Source organism: Gopherus flavomarginatus, chromosome 9 (assembly GCF_025201925.1).
Source record: "Gopherus flavomarginatus isolate rGopFla2 chromosome 9, rGopFla2.mat.asm, whole genome shotgun sequence".
Classification (NCBI taxonomy): domain Eukaryota; kingdom Metazoa; phylum Chordata; order Testudines; family Testudinidae; genus Gopherus; species Gopherus flavomarginatus.
This window is the reverse complement of record NC_066625.1, coordinates 70,797,322-70,820,285: the sequence shown is the minus strand read 5'-3', so window position 1 is coordinate 70,820,285 and position 22,964 is coordinate 70,797,322. Positions and strand designations below refer to the sequence as shown.

The 22,964-nt window shown below is 42.3% G+C and overlaps 1 protein-coding gene across 2 annotated transcripts in view; it reads right to left on the bottom strand.

The window, feature by feature from the left end:
* SEMA6D (semaphorin 6D) overlaps positions 1–22,964 on the bottom strand; it is a 1,021,199-nt gene that overhangs the window by 944,717 nt on the left and 53,518 nt on the right. The gene's annotated exons all lie outside the window — the stretch shown is intronic.

Here is a 22,964-nt window from a genome sequence, read left to right as displayed (position 1 = left end):
TAGAGCAAAGTCCCAGAAGGTATCAATCTGAAGTTCCTTTGTCTTTACCATTGAGATAAGACAAACTATCTAAATTACTCAAAAGAAAAAATTAAGTGCAAGATTCCACCTTACTCAGGATGGCATTAATTAGGCTATACAAGCTAATAAGTGAGACAATTTATCTGCCTTCCTTTCACATCAGAATTAGATATTAATCAGAAAATGTGTCACTACATGACAACCAGTTCAATGACAAAAATCAGATTCAGGAAAATTGGCATAAGTCCCCTCAATTGATAACTCCTCTGTAAAATGTATTTTGTTTCATAGGCAAAACCCCCATAAAATTGCAGAGAATTTAGCTTTTTCTTATTTGTGGGTTTCATTTAGCTAACTTTGCCGTAGAAGAATGGAATTGAACATATAAGTATTTTTTGAGGATATTTTGTCCCATTCCGAAGTATACAGGTTCCTTCCACTCCCTTGCCCTCCTTTCCCTCCTCAAGATCTGCCTCTGCTAGAGCTGGTCAGAAAATAGCATTTGCCTCCTTGAAAATTTTTAACTTTTTGGCAAGATACTGAAAACTAATTATTGTTAAAATTAAAAATGGTTTTGGGTTTGCTGTGTGGTTGCTGGATGGTATTAGTGGCCTGTGATATACAGGAGGCCAGACTAGATGATCATATGGTCCCTTCTGGCCTTAAACTCTATGACACCTTTGCAGCTTCCCAATCTTGGGTCTGGCTCTAGGCTGCTGTCACTGTGTTCCTCTCCCAAGGCACACCCTATGGCCCAGGACTGGGTCTTTGCCCTCATCCAGCCTCACCCACTGTTCCACTGCATAGGCCCAGACAGCAGTAACACAGCCTGCCATCTGGCTCCAGGCTAGTTCACCCTTTCCAGGGTTGTTAGTGAAGGAAACAAACAGACACAAATGAACTGTCGCTCAAACATGCAGGAGACTCTGTGCTCAGAGGGTATGTCTATACCGCAATGCAAGCCCGGGCTTGAGCCTGGGCTTAAGCCTAACCCCCACTTGTGTGTAAACTGCAATTGCACTAACCCAGAACTTGGACCCAGGGTCTCACAACCCTGCAGAGCTAGGGAGTCTAAACTCAAGTTAAGTCAGGATCCAGGGTCTGAGACCTATTGCTATTCAGTGTAGACTCAGCTCCATTTGGCTTGAGTCCTGGGAGTCAGCCAGAATTATCCCACAATTCCATGGGACAATTTCCTTAATCCTCTCTATCCCAACAATCTGCAATCCACTATGGAGAAAACAGAGGCCACTCCCCATTTTGCATATGGCAGCAGCTCAGGTCAGAGTTAACCCTTTCTCTTCTGATCACGGATCTGCAAGCACACTGACAGAGAGACTCCTGGGTTTGCAGTGGAGAGCGAACTGATAAAGCGTTCTGCAAAGCAAGCTGCTTCCTGGTAATATATAGGGTTGGCAGTTAAGTTTTCCTACAGTGCACCATGGTCCTAGAGTTAGAGTGGCCACATTTGTGGTGGGCGGGATATGATTACTAAGACACTGTAGCGCAGCATGGGAGCCAGAGCCCTAGGTTTGAGCATGGGTTAGAAAAGTCTTAACATAGGGTTAACATACTATGTAGACACACAAGCCCTAACACAGGTCAGCTGACTCAATTTCCACTAACCCTGGCCTTCCATTACAGTGTAGACATACATAGAGAAGCCCTGGTAAGCAGTAGCCTCAATCCAGCTCATCGACTAAACTCTAGAAATAGTTTCACAATAGTGCTTCAGCATCAGGCCCTCCCTTCCCAGGGAGGGGGACATGAGGGAGCAGTTGTTCAAGAAGTTCCTTCCTTTTGCAGGAGCTGAAGATTAGAGCCCTATTCTCCTCTCTTGTCTGCCCTCTACTGTGCTGTGGTCTCACCTTTTAAGCCTCTTCCACTAAGTCTGACATCTCACACAGGTGTGTGAGGGAGGAGGGGCATGACCGATTGAGCCCATGATAACTCATTAACCCTGTATTTCCCAGTGTAGGGATTATTTACCCCATCACAGTTGCTCTAGCTTATGCAAGCTGGCCACAGCCCGTGGAGATCAGCCAGACCTAATGGCATCCTGAGCATGCTCCCTTTTACTCACCCAAGTCCTCTCATGCAGGAGCAGAAGGGGGAGGAATAGGACCTACGGTGACAGGCCTACATAGCAGGAATTATCCACCACCTAAATCTACTAGATGTATGGGTGATTTGGGCCAGAAGCCAAATACAAAAAGAATGCGACTTTGGTGCTGGCCCATTAGTTGTAAACAGAGTAAACCTAAAGACACATAGTGCCTATTCAAATGCATCTTCCCTACTCAATCTCCTCTGAACTAGTGGCCATCACTGGGGATGGTATTGCACCAATCCTGACACTAACCCCAAAAGCACCACTTTCAGTAATGGCATCATCGAAGTGCTAGAACAATAGAGGCAGTGTCATCCATGAATATGGATGCTATTTGGAGGCATCTGTACCCTCCACACAAATATCTATCACACAAAAGAAATGCACCTCTACCCCGATATAACGCGACCCAATATAACACAAATTCAGATAGAATGCGGTAAAGCAGCGTTATATCGGGGTAGAGGTGTATAAAGGCTAAGTATCATCCTTGAGGTTTAAACACTCCTAAATCTAGAGCTGGTCTTAGTGTTCCTTTTCTCCAGTAACTATAAATAGTGTATTTTCTGCACACTAAGTGGATGTGGATTTCATCATTTTGCATAATAAATCCTAATTTTGATAACAAATGCATTTTTAAGAGGATGTATCCCAGTATTATATACATGCTTCACAGATTTAGTAACGGAAGACCAATGACAACAGCGGAGGGAGGTAAAATTTGACCTTCAGCTAGACAATGATTGGCACTGACTATAATTCCTTATGAGATTAATCAACATGCTGATGTGTGCAGAGAGAGTACATAATTAGCTGCTCTTCTTCAGAAACCACTTTGTATGGAAAAACAATCCAATGATAGCTTTTGAAAAAATTTAGGGACCACAGCAATTGAAACTAGAATACAAGACCAACATCAGACATTATGAAGAGAGCTCTGCAAATTTTAGAGAGTGTGTCTACACAGGAAGAAAAACCTGTGACTGGCCCATACCAGCTGACTTGGGCTTGCAGGACTCAGGCTGCAGGACTCTGTCATTAATATGTAGACTTCCGGGCTTGGGCTGGAGCCCGAGCTTCGTGACTCTCCCACCCTGGAACCCTCCCACCCCGCAGCTCCTAGAGCGCAGGCTCCAGCCCAAGCCCAAAAGTCTACACAGCAATGCATCAGCCTTAGGCTTGCGAGCCCGAGTCAGCTAGCATGGGCCAGCTGCGTGTGTCCAGTTGCTGTGTAGACATATCCAGAGTGTTCAGGGTGTGAAGGGATTAGCTGATTAAATCCTTCAGTTTAGTTCACGGATGCTGGAAGCAAATCAACCTCATCCACCAATTTGAAGGTTCAAATTTGTAAAAATCTGACTTCCAAGATGGTTCCCTAAGAACTGGTTCTTCTCTAACCCCAACTGTCACCTTTCCTCAGATTCTACTCAAGCCCCCTGAAGATGAGGGGGGAATTCCAGAGACAGACTTTAGTTCCAGAAAGCAGAAGCTGGAATGGGGAGCAGATCAGTAGATACTCTGTACCTCATCTATTTTAACACACATCCAGAGATAAAAAAGAAGCCCATCCACATACACAATTGTGCACTTACATTCTCTGAAAATAAAATTTAAATCCTTTCACTGCTGTCATCACTTCCGCTATACTGCCATCCTTGAAGCATGGGCAGATTGCTGAAATACTTACTGATAATAAAAAGGCATTTATATTACCAAAACTAGATATTGCTAAACTGCAGACAAATGGCTAGTCAACCACTCAGCTAGCCATTAGCACATGCAGATACCTCATTTTCATGTGTGCTTGTAACAACTATGGATAAAAAAGTAGACATACAATACAGCATGGAATTTGGGCCTCCATTAAAAAAATGCTATAGTTAAATAGAAGGGTGCTGGTGTTTCAGTTTGGACAAAGAGGAAGGTTCAGTAGCTTCCCAGCTGCATTAACAACGTTCAGCCCATGTCGTTGTCATCATCATTAGAGAAACTAAAAGTGTACTCGGTGTTTTAACACCCGCATGCACAACTTTAACACCCGCATGCACAACCCGCATGCACAACTTCAGGGGCACAAACATGGAGCCTCTTCAAGAATGTATGCTAAGGTTCATGACGGCATTAAACCTCAAAAGCCAGCACCAAGTCAAGTGAAATTGAGATTTGATACAAAAAAGTCCCATACTGCTCTCGCAGTGAGCAAATCCACATCAGAATGTATCAGATAAATCAAAAACAACATTGTCAGTGTTGACATTTTCTTTAGCAAATGTTTTGTTAAGAAGGATTTTAAAATGAAATGCTTATAGCACTAGAAAAAGTGTAATCGGGTTATTACAAAGTTAATCAGATCATCATAAATGTGGAGGGGGTTCTTTATAAAATAGTTAAATCACTGAGAAAGGAAACTGTCAATTCAAATGCAAATGGATTTTATCTTCATCTGCTCAACAAACAGAAGTTACTGATCGATAGACTGTTGTACTTGAAATAGCTCCAGCCACCATACAGCTCATTTATAGCTCTGATCATGTGCATCTGTGTCAATCAAAACCCCACCCACGTGTCTCTGTACAGCCGGATCCCAGTACATACCCATCTCTTTTCCTACCTAGGGCTTCTAAGCTAATGTAAATACATAGGTGCTGGAACTAGGGGTGCTACTGCACCCCCTGGCTTGAAGTGATTTCCAGCAAATACAAGGTTTACAGTTTGGTTCAATGGCTCTCAGCACCCCCACTATAAAAACAGTTCCAGCACCCCTCAAGAAATGCCGTCTGTTTAAAACAAAGTACTGTACATCCTTAGAATACACAATTCACTACGGACTGCACTGTAGCATTAGTGATAGCCTAAGCCCTACCCATTAGCCGAGAGTGCTATAGAGGCATATTGCTCCAGTAGGAGCTCCAGGAGGCACTGTGCTGACTCATGCATCATAGCTCTGCATCTCCAGGGAGTGGGACTACTACATGACCATTGGATAAGGTGTAGAATCTACTCCCCAGGTAAGCATGGGCCTTCCACTTTGGCGATGCCAGCTAGGGTGACCAGATGTCCCAATTTTATAGGGACAGTTCCGATATTTGGGGCTTTTTTTAAATATAGGCCCCAACCCCCTGTCCTGATTTTTCACACTTGCTGTCTGGTCACCCTAATGCCAGCACTCCCAGCAGTCCTAGTCCTGTAGAGGGCATATTGGAGCACAGGGGAGGGCATGCTTGTGGAAACCCAGTGAAAATCTGCACCGGGCGTCCATGGCTAAAACATGGCTACAGCTACCTACATGTAATATTTTAGGTCAGAAATTCAGTGCTGCCTGCGTAAACAGGAGAAGTAACTTACAAAACACTAGTGTGTTGTACATCTTTGGGATGAAAAATATGATAATATTTTACTTGTGTTGGTTAAAAAATATCAGTGAGGAGGTCATTTCTACTGGCCCCTTATTAAATTATTCATTGTTGTACACACATGGATTTTAGTACTATAAAAGTTCAGCCCTTTTCTGATGCTGCAACTATTTCTTGTGGAGTGAGGAAGTGCCCCATGAATATGCAGGCGCACGCCCCGGTAACACTTCAGTCACTGTGCATTAATGTGTGTTCTCAGTATATTTCAAAGTCAAACAAATAATACCTGTCATGAACATGAATTTCTAATATCTTCTATATTTCATTTTAAATGAAATGTCAAAATGATGGAAAATATTTCTGAGAAAGTTTGCAAAGGGCAGTGTCTAGTAAAAGCTGCAGTCTGTAATTCTGCATGGGTGCAAAGCTTCATTAAAGGGACACTGCCACAGCTTAAAATCAGAGACGTGAAATCATTATCTTACTTACCTTTGTCACTCCCTGTACCCTGGAATCTTAATATTGAAATCTCTTTGCAAATCTAATTTGTCGTTCTCCTTTTAGCTGGTAAGATGTGCCGGCAGCTAGGAAAATAGGTATTATTCTATTGGTTCTCTTTCTTTCTTCCTTTCTGCACCAACATGTTGACATCATAATATTTACAGTGCAGAACTGGAAGCCACATTCTTTCCCTTGGAAGAGTTGGTGTTTATTTTTCCATATAAATCAGCAGAGATGAAAGTGAACACATTACTCACTAGCATTAATTAATATTTTGTGCTAATAAAGTTTTAACTCATTTGGCCTGATGTTTCAGAAGCTGTATCACATAAAAACATGTGTCCTAGCTTCACAGTTATAAATCAGGCCCTAGCAGCAATTCCCCTTCTCTCTCTCAGCTCTTTAGCCTGGCCCACCTCCCCTCCTGCTGTCACTGGCAGCCCCTCCTTCCTCTCTCACACCAGCCAGCCTGCTGATTCTTCTGGTCTGCCTGCAGCATCCTGCTGATCCTTTCAACCCCACTGGCTAACAGCTGTTGCAGCTACTGCTGGCCACCAAGACTTCTGGTAGAAGACCCAATGTGCCCATCTCTCTGCGGGGTGTCCAAAAACTCAGTTCTCACCCACTTCTCTCCCAGCTCTACCACTCCCTACCAGTACTGTACTCGCTGCCTCCATCTCCAGCTTCCCGCACCCATCTGTTCCTCCTTCCCCACCAACTGGCTCTCAAGTACTCCTCTCCTCCCCGTCCTCTGGGCCCAGGTACTCCTCTCCACCTCCCACCCACCAACTCGCCAGCTCCCTTCCTACCCACACAACTTAGATTTCCTCTGTCACTTCCTACTAAGCCGAAGAACTTCTCCTTATCCTACTCATTTCCTGCTCACCCCCTCCATTCATGAATTTTGTTCATGCACACACAAAAATTTCAGAAATGAAGGGCTTATAAGAAACAGCATGTTTCCCCTTAAAAGTGTGAATTTTAATACATGCAGTATTCAGAGAAAAGCCAAAGCCAAACTCTGCATTCCTCCCAAGTGCCCTATGGCTTCTTGATTCACAGACTAAAACAAAGTACTGAACTGAATCCTTTCTACTCTAGTTGTTGTGTCCTGTTAAGGCAGTTGCAGAACCCACTTTTCCCTATTCATGTTGTAGCTTACAACCTAGGACCTAGTAAAGTACTAATCTCTTTATTCCCTTGCTTTCTCTCAAATGCAGCAAGGCATCCATCATCAGTTGATCTCTTCACAGGGCTCACCACCAACCCATTCCACTGTCAGGACTTCAAGTAACTTTTGTAGAAGCCAATTAGAATCTGCACCCACTGAAGCAGAAAGCAGCACCCTGAGGAAAATTTGAATAGTCTCCCTTGAACTAGAGTCGCTTTTAAAGATACCACTTCATGTCTGTTGAAGAGTTCCAGATTTGAATAAGCATCTGAGTTCATTGAAGGCAGGGAGGAATCATGACATCTTCTGTTTGTACAGGACCAATCACATTGTCATTGCCCAATAAAGAATACTCTCATGAGTATAGCTGAACAGAAAACAGGGTTTTCACATGCAAAATTTCAGCATTTTGTAGGAAAAATAAAAATATGCAGTTTTCAGTTACTGGATTTCAGGCCAACAAAATCAAAAATTTTCACTGAAAGCAGATACTTTCCACAAAAATCCCAATTTTCCCTAAAAGAGTTTCAATCAATAATTTATCATCTGCTTTGGTTGTGAACAGCCCAACTTCCCTCTAAGAAGTAGAAGAGTTCAGGGCAGTCATCTGCACCTGTGAACGGTCTCAATAATGTTCAGTGAGGAAAGGATACAAAGAGGAAACAAAACGTCTGTGATGATTTTAAAAGTAGCTTGTTTAAACCTTCTTTTAAATAAATCAGTGACAACCAAGGCACTGAATACAAGCTGTTATGTATGTTCATCTTGGCGCTTGTCAGATTCCCCTTAAAATAGCTGCACAGTTTAGAAACCAGCATGCCCTCCCTTCAGCAGGCTGCAAGTGCAAACTATTCCTCTCGGTCACTCAGTTGAGAACAGATTCTGCCACACTTGCATTGAGCAGTACAGTTCCTTAACTCCTGAAAGTAACTATTACTGACTGAAATCAATGGGTCTGTTCTTCAGCTGGTGTAAGACTTTGTAGCTCCCTTGACTTCAGTATGTTGGATCATATGTTCAGTGGACCTACTGAGCATCTGACCAGTGACACTACTTGCAGAGTAAGGCACTACTCTATATGTAGCAGAATCAGCCCTGTTATGAGAAACTTGGATGAGGAAAGTCAGATTTCCTTCAATTTACATGTACAAGGCTTTTTTCTTTAAGTACCAAAGTCAGATTTCCAATACTGTTATTCCTTTTGACCAAGTGGTTGGCCACTATTTAGGGTGCTGTGAGTTGTTTCCATTAGGAGGAGAAATTGATGACGGAGGTAGATATTTCTTTAATGCAGCCCCGTTTCTTTACAAAGAATGTATACAAAGTCCTGTTTCCCTGAACACAAGAGAGATCAAAGAACAGTTTCTTTGCTCACAGTTTCACACCCCTTTTTAGCCAGCACCTTTTCCAAAAGCTCTCTTTTACCTTCAGGGCTCAATTTGTAATGAAACAGGTGCTGGGGCTCAAGCAACTTTTTTTACTTTCACAACTGACGTGGCAAGCCCAGAGGTGCCAGGGCTAGGAAGTGCCAAGCCTAGAGATGCCGGGGCTCAGTCCTGGCAAGCCCTGGCACAAATTCAGCACTGCTCACATTCTCAAGGTCATGATACAAGCACTTCTCTGGCCACCTCTGTGGCTTCTGTGTGTGATTCTCCCTCACACGTACACGCACAACGCCATCAATAACCAATACCCAGCCCCCTGCATGTTTATGCAGCTCCCACTGAAAAACCTCCATCTACATAGCTCAGATTCCTGACTGCCTTGCTTATGGCCTGTGTTTTGGACAGTAGCTCCTATTGTTTCAACCATCTATTCCATAAAGGAGTTTAATCTCTTTTTTCATTTATCTTGAATGTAGGCTGGCTGTTACACTCTCCAATTTCAAGGAGGTTTCACCCAATCCCCAATATAACAACATGTTTCGTATTTCTAAATTCTTTGTGTATTGTGCTAATGAATCTTTGTTAACCGAATAAATCCAATTTTCATTAGATTAACAATGTTTATGAAAGGAGAATAAGTCATTAAGTCCAGTGACAGAATTTTCTCATTAGCTAAGGACTACAGAAGACATTTTTTTTTAAATATTGGCACAGTCTCAGTCAATTTCTTTCAGCATTAATATTTCAGACTTGTTGTGATCCGTCCAAACACAGCTCTCACAGATGAAAAGATGAATCTTACACACACACACAAAAAGCATTGATTTTCAAGCAGCAAATGAATCTCTAATGTCCATACTACCTGCACTGTGATCTCGGGGAGATAAATTATTAATGTGAGTGTATGAACATCATTTTGTTGTGATTAGATTTCACTTAAATTTTAATTTAAAAAAAAACTCACAGGGGATCGAAGAAGCAGCCACATAAGATAAGCGAGACAGTCAAAGTTTTATTTTTCATGTTTGTGTATTGGGATTATCTGGAATCTTATCATTCATGCAGCAAATTACCAAGAACTACATTAAAAATGTGTATAGTCATTTTCATTTTTGAAAGATTCAAGACTATAAATAATTAAATGGGTGAGGCATCTGTTATTTATGAGCTGAAATGACAGTTTTAATTTAGTTCTTCGTTTAGCTGAGCCTGACGTACTGAGACCATGTGAAAGAAAACACAGGAAATATCTAAAAATGACATCTCACTGAGCATGGACTTACCAGGGGTGCAAATCTAACTCTGGTTATTTTTGTTTTCCTTCAAACCCCATCAGAAAACACACTTCATTCATAACCTAGTATTACATATCCACGTGTATTCTGCTTGGCTTACATGATGACCAGCCAGAGCAATTACAATGATTTATTTTGTAAAGCCAATCTTTACAGAAGCTCTTATGAAATAAACTATTTGTTGTAAATATGGAGGTCAGTCACAGATGTATTGTCCACTTGGGGAAACTAGCTAAAAGTCCCAGCACCCAACGTGAAGTATATTTACTGCCTCCCTACTGTCAAGTAAGAGACCCAGTCTTAACTATATCTGAGAAGATATGAAAAATACTAGCAGCTGCTAGTTTGCTGGAAGAGCAGACAGGAAGAAATGTGTTAGTGACAAGGAAGAAAAGTGAGAGAAATGACTCTTTCCCATCTGTATTGGCAGCCCAGGCCTATTGGTGGTCATTGCACATAAAGCCACAGATGTCAATAGGCCAAAGTAAGGACACTGCAGTGAAGGATGAACAGGTCTTCCACATTGCTATTTGGGGCATATATAAAAGAAACGGGAAGTTGGGTCAAAGGGGAAGGGTATGTCCTATTCCTTCCTGGCTGGGTATGCCTGTGGGATTTATTGTCCAGTATTTTTTAGATGAGTTGCTATTTGTTTTGTAAACAATAAAACGAGCCCTGAAAAACAAGCCTGAAAAGACAAAAGAGCTTTATTCCGATTTCCCTGACTGTTGAAACTACTCACCAGTTTACACTCCTATTGACTTCAGTGGAAGCTGGAGTGGGGCCAGAATCAAGACTTATTTCCAAAGTGGTGGTATGGAGTGGGTTAAATCTTGCTGTCATGGATTGGGTGTTACTGCTGCCCTTTATTTAAGATAAAGGTAAAGTGGCTGAAACAATACCAGTGACATCCAAAACACAAGCACATGGAACAGGTTGAGCAGAAGCTAAACCATATGACCCAAGGAGTTTAAAACACAAGTGGTAGGGCTTTGATCTGTTTTTGTCTCTGTGTACGAAACTAGGGGCCAGGAGAGGCCAAAAAACCAAGCAGACAACAACAAGCAACGGTAATGTTACCCTGAGAGAAAGATTTTGGACAGACAGTGCTGGTTGGAAAGGCAAGTTTGGAATTGCGCACGAAGGAATTGTCTCCTGTTTAATTTTTACTGTGTTCTGGGAAACAGAACTTTATGCATAATCTCTGCCAATAAACAAGACTACAGCAAAGAAAATATCTGGTGCTCCTGTCAATTTCTTCTAGCGGAAAGGACATGCATGGCCCTGAACTTTGGCTAATGATTCAGGTAAAAAAGGGGGATCAGTGGGAAATTTAGCAAGCTTATATAATCCCTTATAAAAATGCTCTAATACTGTAATAAACCAAACCACAGCAGTAACAGTAGTGCAATTCCTTAATAAGGCACAACACATTGAGCCAAAACATTAGCTGAACGAAAGTATCTTGAAATTCAGCAGCACTTCACTGGCAGTTTCAGTAGCAAACAGTTATGTGTTTTTTCAGAATCTACTTTTAGGGTGTTTTCAGGCTTTCTGCAATTCTGCAGCTATCACTGTACTGTGTGTGACCACACAGAAGAAAGCTAGATAACTACAGCAACTTTAAAAAATCATCATTCACAACTGTTACAGCAGCAGCAGGTTAATACAGAATACCAACAGCCCTCTGTCATTTCCCATCCAGGATAGTAAAAATAAATAAGATCGTTCCATCAGCTGATTTTAAATTGTTGTTGGTATTTCAATATGTTAATTTGCGAGCTTTAAGAATTGCCAGTTAAATGTTTCTATTTTTATATGTAAAGTTTGACTGTCTCTCTCTGCCATGACAACGAGGAGTCCTTGTGACACCTTAAAGATTAACAAATTTATTTGGGCATAAGCTTTCATGGGCTAGAACCCATTGCCATAGCTTCCTTTGGGATTTAAAAAACAAAACCTCTTCCCCCTTTCATCCATCTCTTTCTCTCCCTTTTCAAATCCCCTTTTCCTAGTTCCTTCTCATTTTCTCCTGTTTACTCTCCTTTCCCCTGCTCATACTTCCACTGCTATCCTTTTCCTTCTCTCCACTTTTTTCATAGCTGTGAAAAGAGCATATTTATGTAAATACTTAAAAAGATATAAATATTTATTTAAATAAAACCAGGAATTCAATTGAATAGTATTTACCCCTTTTATTGGCTGTACAAAAATAGTAATACCAGGAAAAATTATTTGTAAAACTGTTCACGGAAAGTCTCATGAATTCTAACACTAATATGTATTTGCATTGGAAATGTTCACATGGTCATTTTGGAAACTCTGTGGGCTTTGGAGTTGTCCAATCAGCGTGTTGAAAAATGCCATGTAACCTACATGACCAGTCACACACTACAAACAACAAATTATGAAGAGTGAATAGAATACACTATGAAACACTCATGGCAAACAGTTTGCAAGCAATTCATAGGCTCATGTTCATCTGAACTGTTGGCTTAATTATTTTAAATAAAGAACAATCTAAAAGGAGCACTGAATAAGTTCTTTGCTGTGAATCGTCTCCCAGCTTTAGAAGTGAGTATTTTAGTTCACTCAGCTCAATGCACCACAGTGAGATTAATTTTATTGTCCCTATACTATCCCTGAGGTGGCTAGTTTAGCCTTGACTGTCCCCAAGAATATTGATTTCACAATCCCTCTGGACAACTTTATCTGTTGCCCAAATCTTTCTACAGTTACAAAGTTTTCCCAATAACCGTTGACTTAAAATCTCCCTACTACAGCTTATGACCAGTATTTCTTGTTCTATCCTGATTGATTCCAAATAATTGGTCCCAGTTCTCTTTATAATATCCCTTTACGTGTTTGTAGACAGCTAGCATGTCTCCCTTCAGAATTCTCTTCTCAACTGAACTTGACTGGCTCTCTTAACATTTCCTCATAGATCTTATTTTCCACACTTTAACATTTTTGTTGCTCCCCTCTGAATTCAGTCCAATTTGTCTATGCTGTTTCAGCTCCAACTCAAATATAACATTTTAGTTGAGTCTTAACCCCTGTTGAGTCAAAATAATAACGTCACTTAATCTGGATGTGATACTTCTGTTGGTGCGACTCAGGTCAGGTCTACACTACAAACTTACATTGATATAACTGTGTCGCTCAGAGGTGTGAAAAATCCATACCCATGAGCGAAGAGAGGGCATTTCCCATCGACACAGCTGCTGTCTCTCATGGAGGTGTGTTAACTACACTGACAGGAGAAGCTCTCCCAATGGTGTAGTAGCATCTTCACTAAAGTGCTGCAGCGACACTGTATGTGTACACAAGCCCTTAGTACAACATGTTTTTCCAGCAAGATGGTTTCTCTTTTGACTGTACCTCCTAACCTTCATGTAGTCTGCAAGACAGAAGAAGAGAGAGGCACTGAGACTGAGCACAGAGGCATATGGACTGCATAGGGAGATTGGAGCTGAGGGTAGTAGCCAGCTAAATTAGTTTCTAGTGGGCTCAAGTAAAGAACAGATTAAATGAATAATGTTAAAAACCTTTATCTTACAAGTGAAAAATAAAACCTAGGTCACCGGAGTACTCACTCAAAATTGTAGTAATGCCTCTTTCCCCATAACTCTAGAGGTAGAAGACCAGAAACAGATTTATTGGTGGATGGGAGGCTACCCAGCTTACTGACCAGACTGCAAAATTAATGATGACTTGTCCTGCAGTCAAGCGGGGGTATACATGGACCTGCTCTAAGCAGCTCATGGCCCTCGGAACCCAGGCACAGCATCTTGAGCTCAGAGTTGCTGCGCTGCAGGAGCAGAGAGAGGCCTGGTCTACACTGGGGGTGTGATTGATCTAAGTTACGCAACTTCAGCTATATGAATAACGTAGCTGAAGTCGACATACTTAGAGTGACTTACCATGGTGTCTTCACCGCGGTGAGTCGACTGCTACCACTCCCCTGTCAACTCCGCCTGCACCTTTCACGGAGGTGGAGTAGAGGAATTGACAGGACAACACTCGGGGGTCAATTTATCTTGTCTAGACTAGACGTGATAAATTGACCCCTGCTGGATCGATCACTGCCTGCCCATCCAGCGGGTAGTGTAGACATACCCAGAGATGCAATTATTTATAAAGGCCTATAAGGTCATTTTAGAGCAGGTCTATCGGAGAACTGGCTACCTAAATCCTTCTGTTGAGGAAACCAAACTCAAGACAGGAAGGGACCAAAGTAAAAGACAGGGAAAAAGCTCTTAGACGGAAGTTGCATTCCAATAGCAGAGGGGAGCGATTATTCTTTATGCAACAAGGTCGTCACTCTTGGACAAGGGGATACTGTTAGGACATGCAGACAGTCTGTGGTGATAGGGGATTGATAACAGAATATGTGGAAAGTGTTCAGAGACCTGCCTATCCAGTGCAAAGGTAGCAAAATTGACAAGTAGACAAACTAGGACCACATTTCCAAAAGCATATACTAATGTTGAGTGTCATGTTTGGAGTGATCAGTTTGAGACACTTTGGGCTTGATTTTCAGAGGTGCTGAGTAGTCACAACTCCAGCTGAAGTCAATGGGAATAACCAGTGATCAACAGCTCTGAAAAATCAAGAACCTCGCCCCTGCTAGAGAAGGATCCAGATTTATGGCACATATACATATTGATACCATTGACACAGTGGCATGTAAGAAAGAGGTTCTGGAAGATTCAGTTAGAAAGCTAGGGAACAGGACTCCACCCACAGTCTACAGTAACTTTAATTGGAAAACATATAGTTCCACTCACAAGGTCAGCTATTTAAGGGTAAATTTAGAATTTCAAGATGGTATAAAAAGGCAGTTTTAAAATGAATTGTGCACAAGAAATCTTTTGCAGGAAAGAAAAGCCTGTACCAGACAGGATGGGTTCCTTGTGAATGAAAGTTCCAGATTGTTTGCACAGAAAATCAACAGGGGGATGGGTTCAGCTGATCCAAAAAAGTGTTTTTTTTTTCAAAAACAACAAAAAAGGGGGGTTGTGTTTTAAAAAAAATACAAAAAATAAATTTGTGAGGAGGAAATACTGTCCACAAATTTGTATTTTTTATTTTTTTTATGCTAGAATTGTGGGAAAACACACACTTTTGAACTTTTCCCCTTCTTCACCAGGTAATACGTGATGAAAAGTTTTCATAAAAGTTAAAAAGTGAGAAAATTACATTTTCACTTTTAAAAGTCACACTCTTACTTTTTAACTTTTCCTCTCTAAGAGAGGATGACACAAAGTAATACTTCAACTTTTTGTTGTAATGAAAAAAATATTACAAAATGAGAGAAATTGAGTGTTTTTGTTTTTTTTTAACCCCTCACCTGTTTTTCTGGGGAGGAGAGGGCAAGAGTGAGAGAAAATGTGGGGGGGGAGGTTCCCACAACAAAATCAGAGAAAATGTAAATGAAAATTTGAGGTGAAAATGTAAAATCATCAAAACATTCAAAAAGTGAAATACACACACACAATCTGCAGGTTTCAATCAGTTCTAGTTTGTGGGACTGATTAAAGTAGGATCTGGGGGATGCTGCCAACTGGGGGAGCACTCAGGTCAGACAAAGACAACTGCTCTGGATGTCAGTAATAAACGACAAGAAAAAAATTAGAACTGAACTAGCCAGGGTCATGGTTGAGATCCAGAATAATAACAGGATGCCGGAGGAAAAAATTAAACAACAATGGTCATACAGTCTGAAAGCAAAACTATAGAAGGGCACAGTTGTGCTGCCTACCCAATGATTACAATCATTTCTGTCAACAAAAGTACTGTTTCCAGACAGGCTAGAAACTTGGCTGCAGACACCCTGTAGCTTTACAAGTGGGTTACATTGCATGTGAGGCAATCTAGTTCTTGTCAGAGAAAGCATGAGTGTGGATGCTGTCAACAACTAAACCCAACCAAAAAAAAAAAAATACACACACAGTCCAGTAAGAAAGAGTAGTTAGTAGAATAATATTTCAGAACATCTGGAAATCAGATTTAAACTGGGTGGCTTTAAGTGAAAAGGAAATACTTGTTGCTATCATGCTGCATGTGGGAACAATTTGACAACTGGCACTATGCACAATATGATCTGTAGAGACATTCTGCATGTGTAAAACACTTTCAGTGCAGAAACATTACTTTGTGGTACAGACTCATTCAGAGGTCACAGATGGTGAGGAGATATTTTAGTATGTGAGCTGAGTACAACATTTTATCTGCTGGTCAAATTGCATTATGAATCTTTTGTAGTAGTATAGTGCAGGCCTAGAAATGAGATAAAAATTGGAGCTGCAGAGCAATGAAAACCACCTGTATTGCTGATGATATCTCTTGTGCAAAACAGCAAGAACTAAGCACTGCATGCCAACAGAAAACTTTATACATATGGACCAAAGTTCAGAGCCTGAGGATGACAAGCTGCTAGTTGCTGGGGTCAAATTTTCACCCCTGCTTTTTTTAATATGAAAAGTAAGCCAAATCATTTATTTGCTTTGTAGGCATGCCTCAGTGCTTGTCTGTAGCAGGCACAGAAATGTTTGACAGCCTGACAGACACATTGAAAAAGTTTGCCTTACCAGTCAGCAGCCTAGTGGCCTTCAGTTCACTCATTGCTGATGCAGTGCTAGGGGAAAAAATAATCCTGTTTTGTCAAGACTCAAAGCCATGAATCAAAACATTGTTAATGCTGGCTGCCTTTGCCACCTGGCAGATTTCCACAGCAAGTCTTGGTGGAAAAAGCACTGATTAACGGACGGCTATGTGATATTCACTGTCACTTAACAGCCATCTCCCAAGGACAGCACACGATTAAAGGAATTTTGATATTTGCTGACAGTAGTCCACTGCAAACTGAACATGAGGCCATTGATAGAGAATGGTGGAAATTCTTTGCCATCATAAACAAAAAACAAAAGTGCAAGTAGAGATGGAAAGTGTTGAAATGGGAAGCATCACTTGAAAAGTGGACGTCCAGATGCTTGAAGAATTGATCCTCAGAATAACCTTCCATTGAAAATGAAGAGGATGGGTTTTCTGTTTGCAGAGAGGACTTTCTAATCCTATAGTTTACAGTCCACCAGACAAAAAACAAACCCTTCCATATCAGAATATGGTGTCATAGGAAAGGAGGATCCCAAAACAATTTCTTCTCATCCAGCAATCATTTATTAAAAGAATAAATATCTAGAACAAATTACCTAGGACATCATGTCACTCTGAGATGGGTCAGAGGAATAAGTTTAACTTGTGTGGAAATACTTAAGAATTGAGAACTGGACAAAAATCAGTTCTAGCTATTCTAGGTTTTCTATTTAAGGAAAGTAATAGCAGCAAATTAACTTCCCCTCAGGTTGATATACCCTTTTCTACTCAAAAGGTAGATAGAGATGAATGATTTAAAGGTTTTAACACTTACTGTGAAACCCACTGTCACAATGAAATTAAATTCTTCAATAATTTAAGACTACAGCATTAGCAAGTTTGAAGCAAACAAGTGCCACACCACTGTTACGATCAGAATTGACTCTCATATTAAAAATAAGGAATGTCTTTTGTTGAATATCATGAGGTTTGTAAATTCCTCCCCAGTTCTCTTTCCAAAACACTATTATTAGAAATGATTAATACTAAAGGTAACAGATTCAAACATAAAGAACTCTAAAAACATGAATTTTGCAACTATGCTCTGGGTAAAATAACCCCAATATTCTAAGTAGAAACTACTTCATAGTGTTACAGACAGTCCAAATATATTATATCAAACAAATGAGTGATAACCCCACTTCCTCTGCTAAAATAATCCACTCTGAAGGGGTCATTATCATCCTTAACTCATCAGATAGCTAAACTGGGGACCCATGGATGGACAGCTGACTGCGTTCCTAAACAAAATGAAGGGACAAACTCTTTATCAGATACTGTGAATACTAAGGGCTGGTACAATCAATGGCTAGTTTTGTCTCATTCCCCCCGCACCTTCTTCTTCTTCTAAAGTAGGAAAAAGACAGACACAGGTAATTATTTGGCCCCTGAAGGAGGGAGCAGTGCTGAGTGCATTATTGTTAAGCAATACCCATGATTCACTAAGGTTCTTAAGCACATGCTTAACTTTTTTCAAGTTATTTGTGTACAAAAGTAAAATAAATACAACAAATTTAAAAATGAATGGGAAGCGTGTATCATCTTCCCATTTGTATAAATAGCTGACTTGATTTAACTGAGACCTTCCTCAGAACTTCGGAGCTGAGACTAATCATGGCAGTTTGAGTCAGTAAGAAGTTTTCATAAATGTATAAGTGAAAAAACAGAGGGTTATAATGGAAGTCAGTTTGCACCATTAACTCTAGTGTTTGCTGGTGCAGAAATATCAGAAAATATCAGCATACATCTTTTCCCAAGTAACCTGTGAATGCAATGTAAATGAAACCAACAAAATTTCTTCATTGGATTTTCTGCAAGTGTGAGGTGCATTACTCCAAAAGCAAAATATGGAAGAGAAATTAATATTCAACTTTGATTTCTCCAAGTCATTTCCTTGAGTTCCCTGAAGCAGGAAAAACTGCCTCCAGATGTACAACAAAAAGTCAAGGTCAAATCTTGAACAAATAAGAACCATGTTAGCATTTTTCATGTGAGTTGTCCTGGGAGTTCTTCAGGCATGAAATAAGAGGTTTTGTTGATCATGGTGGCAGGCAGTGTTACTGCTGTGCAATACAGTGGCAATTTCTATAACATCAATCAGTTTATATAGATCTTTATGGTCACATTTAGGAAAGAAAACATTTTATATGAAGAATATGCATCCTGGAAATAATTCAGCAGTCTTTAGGCCAAGGTATAACTAGAAAAAATGTAAGATTTCCTCGTTCATTGTTATAGATTTATCTCAGTGGTTTGAGTACTGGCCTGATCGACCGAGGGTTGTGAGTTCAGTCCTTGAGGGGGCCGTTTGGGGCAAAAATCTGTCTGGGGATTGGTCCTGCTTTGAGCAGAGGGTTGGACTAGATGATCTCCTAATATAGGGTGACCAGACATTCTGATAAATTTGGGACTGTCCTGATTTTGAGGAGTTTGTCCCTTGTCCTGACCAAAGTACGGTCAGGATGCTATTTTTCCCGATATTTTGTTTCCTGGTCTTCGGTGGCAATTCAGCAGAGAGTCCTTCAGTCGCAGATGGTCTTCAGAGGCATTTTGGCAGCAGGTGCTTCTGTCTTTGTCGGTAAGGTTTATTACCTGCTGCCAAAATATCGCCGAACACCGTCTGTGACTGAAGGACACCCAGTCGGGTGAGTGTAAAAAAATTAAAAAATAAAAATGTCCCCCTGCGGCGGTCCTGATATTTTCCCCTTATCATCTGGTCACCCTATCCTGAGATCCCTTCCAACCCTGATATTCTATGTTTCTAGATCGTTTGGTGTTTATAAGGGACTTGATTGCCATATCGTTTGCTAATATTTGTGTTCATAATTTCAAAAAAAGTCAATTTTAATTTAAAAATAAAATAAGATGTTTTGCTTTTTATAGCAGGAATCCTTACAAACAAACAGGGGTCTGGTTTCAAGCCAGGATGAACTTCCCAGGAGCAAAGCACTATCTATAAGGATTTGTTCTGGTTCAGTTATACCAGTGACTGGGTACCAATGGTTGAAGCCCCCAGTGTAGACAATGTCTAATACTAATGGATGGAAAAATGTGTACATTCCTACTTATATTATCAATGAGAAAACAGATCCCAAGAAATGAGCAAATTAATTTTTCATTAAAATATAGGGGCCATGGTCATGACTGTGTTAAAGTCAACGAAAGTATTCTATTAATTTCAATGGAAGTGCAACCAAGATGCACATCATGGGTAGGGCAAACTTTTTGGCCCTAGGGCCACATCTGGGTATGAAAATTGTATGGTGGGCCATGAATGCTCATGCCATTGGGGCTTGAGGTGCGGGAGGAGGTGAGGGCTCCGGCTGGGGGTGCAGGCTCTGGGGTGGGGCCAGATGAGGAGTTCAGGGCGCAGGAGGGGGCTCCGGGATGGGGAAGGGATGTGGGTGGGTGGATGAGGGCTCCAGGATCCAGAAGGGTGGAACTGAAGGGCTCGGTGGGTGGGAGGGGGATCAGGGCTGAGGCACAGGAGGGGGCCAGTGGTGCAGGCTCCGGGCGGCGCTTATCTCAAGAAGCTCCCAGAAGCAGCGGCATGTCCCCCCCTCTGGCTCCTACACAGAGGTGTGGCGAGGTGGCTATGCACACAGCTTCATCTGCAGGTGCCACCCCTGCAGCTCCCATTGGCCCTGTTTGCTGGCCAATGGGAGCTGCAGGGGCGGCGCTTGGGGCAGGGGCAGTGTGCGAAGCCCCCTGGCTGACCCTACGCATAGAAGCCAGAAGGAGGACATGCCGCTGCTTCTGGGAGCCGTGTGAAGCAAGCCCCCAACCCTGCTCCCCGGCAGGAGCTAAAGGCCCAGATTAAAACATCTGAAGGGTTGGATGGGGCCCCTGGGGTGTAGTTTGCCCACCCCGACCTACATGTATTAGTTTAATTAGCTGCAGGCATAACAGCAGCTAACACATGCAAGTGTAACACGCATCTGGAACAAGGATTGAACCCAAAGCCTCAGAATTTAAAAGCGCAAGTCTGTCCTGCTGGAGCTTAGAGAGACAGTGTATTAGGCAAGGCTATACAAGCCTCAGCAACCTTAATAGGTGACCCAGTCTCCAGTAAAGGGGCTACAGCACCATCCTGAAATAGTGTGGATTATGCATGCTTCAGTACAAAATAACATGTGCTCTCTATCTTATAAATAGAAACATGGAAACGTGAATCCACTGGTATTTATTAAGAATTCCATTACAACCTACAAACCTGCCTCTTTGTCAAACAAATAAACCACAAGAAAATGTCAAACTCCCCTTGTCAAGCGCCTCTCTTTTGAATTCTTACAGAGTATCAAATTTAATGTTATATTTCTGTAGCAAAGTGATGCTCATTCACCAAATTAGGTTAATCGGGGCAGTTGTTCCCTCTGGGTATATATCCCAAATGTTCTTTTAATCCAACCTTCCTTTTCAGGGTGGCAGTCAAAACAAAATCAGTTCTGATATGCAGAGCCACAGAGCTACATGGCTCAGCACTATGGATACTAATCATATTTTGCTCTAGACAGACACTGGGAGTCAGTTCTTCATAATCCCCGGCTAGGCCTGCTTCCCATAGGCCTGGTCTACACTGGAGGGGGATCGATCTAAGTTTCGCAACTTCAGCTATGTTAATAACGTAGCTCAAGTACTTAGACCTACTCACCACGGTGTCTTCACTGCAGTTAGTCGACTGCTGCTGCTCCCCTGTTGACTTTGCCTGTGCCTCTTGTTGTGGTAGAATACAGGAGTCGACAGGCGAGCACTCGAGGGTCAATTTATTGAGTCTAGATTAGACATGATAAATCGATCCCAGCTGGATCAATCGCTGCCCACCGATCCAGCGGATAGTGTAGACATTCTCTAACTTACCAGACTAAGATCTCTAGAGAGATTTTGTAACTAAACTTGCACCTATGGGGAGAAGGGACTAACATAGCTTAAGTCAGTGTTGCAGCCCAAAGACAAATTGTAACACCACCCAAAGTCTCCATTGCACCACCTCCCGGCATATTCTGCAACAGGGCTCATGGAAAGGAACCTGCAAAACCACTTGCCACGGTCCATCTCAGTTCCTGCCCTGAAGAAATCGTCCCCAGAGAGGCTCTGGGGCTTTTACCTCTGCTTTATGTTGCCACAACAGTAGTGGTCATAGAAGGAGGGAGAATCCCTCCTTTTGCTGTCAGCTACCATCCCAAATTGCATATGGTAAGAGATTCACGGTTGCCTACTGAGCATGCACAGATGCCAAGGGACAAACTAATGTTGTTTATTTGCAGAGGACCTAAAACAGCTGCCAAGAATCACTACTGATTACATGCAGAGTGTAACTTCTTTAGGGTACCAACTGACATTTGCTTTGTGTTTATACAGAAACTAGTTGCCCTCAATAGGTCCTGGATTTTGACTTGGGTTTTGGGGCACTACTGTAATATAAATAATAAACAACAGCAATAACAAAGCCAGAACAAGGGTGGCATGTGAAGCTCTCCCTGGGAGAGTGTAGTTCCCTGTCCTGCCTCTTCTGCCCTTAGCCCCACCCACATTCCACCCCTGCCCCACCTCAAGCCCCGCCTCTCCCTGCTCTGCCCCCCGCACCAGCTCTGCATCCCTCCTCACCCCCCCACCTACCACTTGCTGCCCACCTGCCGCTTGCTGCCTCCTCATCCCCCTCACCCGCCACTCACCTCCTCACTCCCCTGCCAGACTCCCTCACCCACTGCTGGCTCCCCGCATCCCTCCTCACTCCCTCGCCCCCATGGGGGAGGCAAGGGGCGGAAGGACATGGCAAGCGGCGGGGACCTCTGGGGTGGGGTGGAGGAGAGAAGGTAGTGTGGGCCTCAAGGAAGGGGGCGGGGCCACAGCCCAGGTATCTGGCATTGGGAAGGCAGCAGATGCACCAGGGAAGGTTTAGCCTTCCTTGGCCTATTATTCCCGCCGCCTATGAGCCAGAGCAACTTTAAAAATATGTCAAACAAATGATGGCTCTAGGGGATCCTGCCAGGGCCATCCTTAGGCATAGGCAACATAGGCAGCTGCGTAGGGCACCTGAAAATTTGGGGCACCACTAGGTCTTAGTGTCCACCCTCTTGTTTTCCTATCCCTGTTCTGACCCTTCCTGCAGGCTCCCACAGATGGCTGCTCTAGCCTGGTGAGTCTTCGGGAATCTAGTAGTTAAAAGTGAAAAAACCTCCAGCCTGCCAGACCTATTAGCACAACATTGAAACTGTTAAAGAGACATTCAAGGGGTAATAAAGCCATTTAACAGGCATTTGCCAACCCCAAGGTATATACTGACAGGTTTCAGAGTGGTAGTCCTGTTAGGCCTTGGCTACACTCACACTTTACAGCGCTGCAACTGGGGTGTGAAAAAACACCCCCCTGAGCGCTGCAAGATACAGCGCTGTAAAGCGTCAGTGTAATCAGGGCAGCAGCGCTGGGAGCGCGGCTCCCAGCGCTGCACGCTACACCCGTAAGGGATGTGGT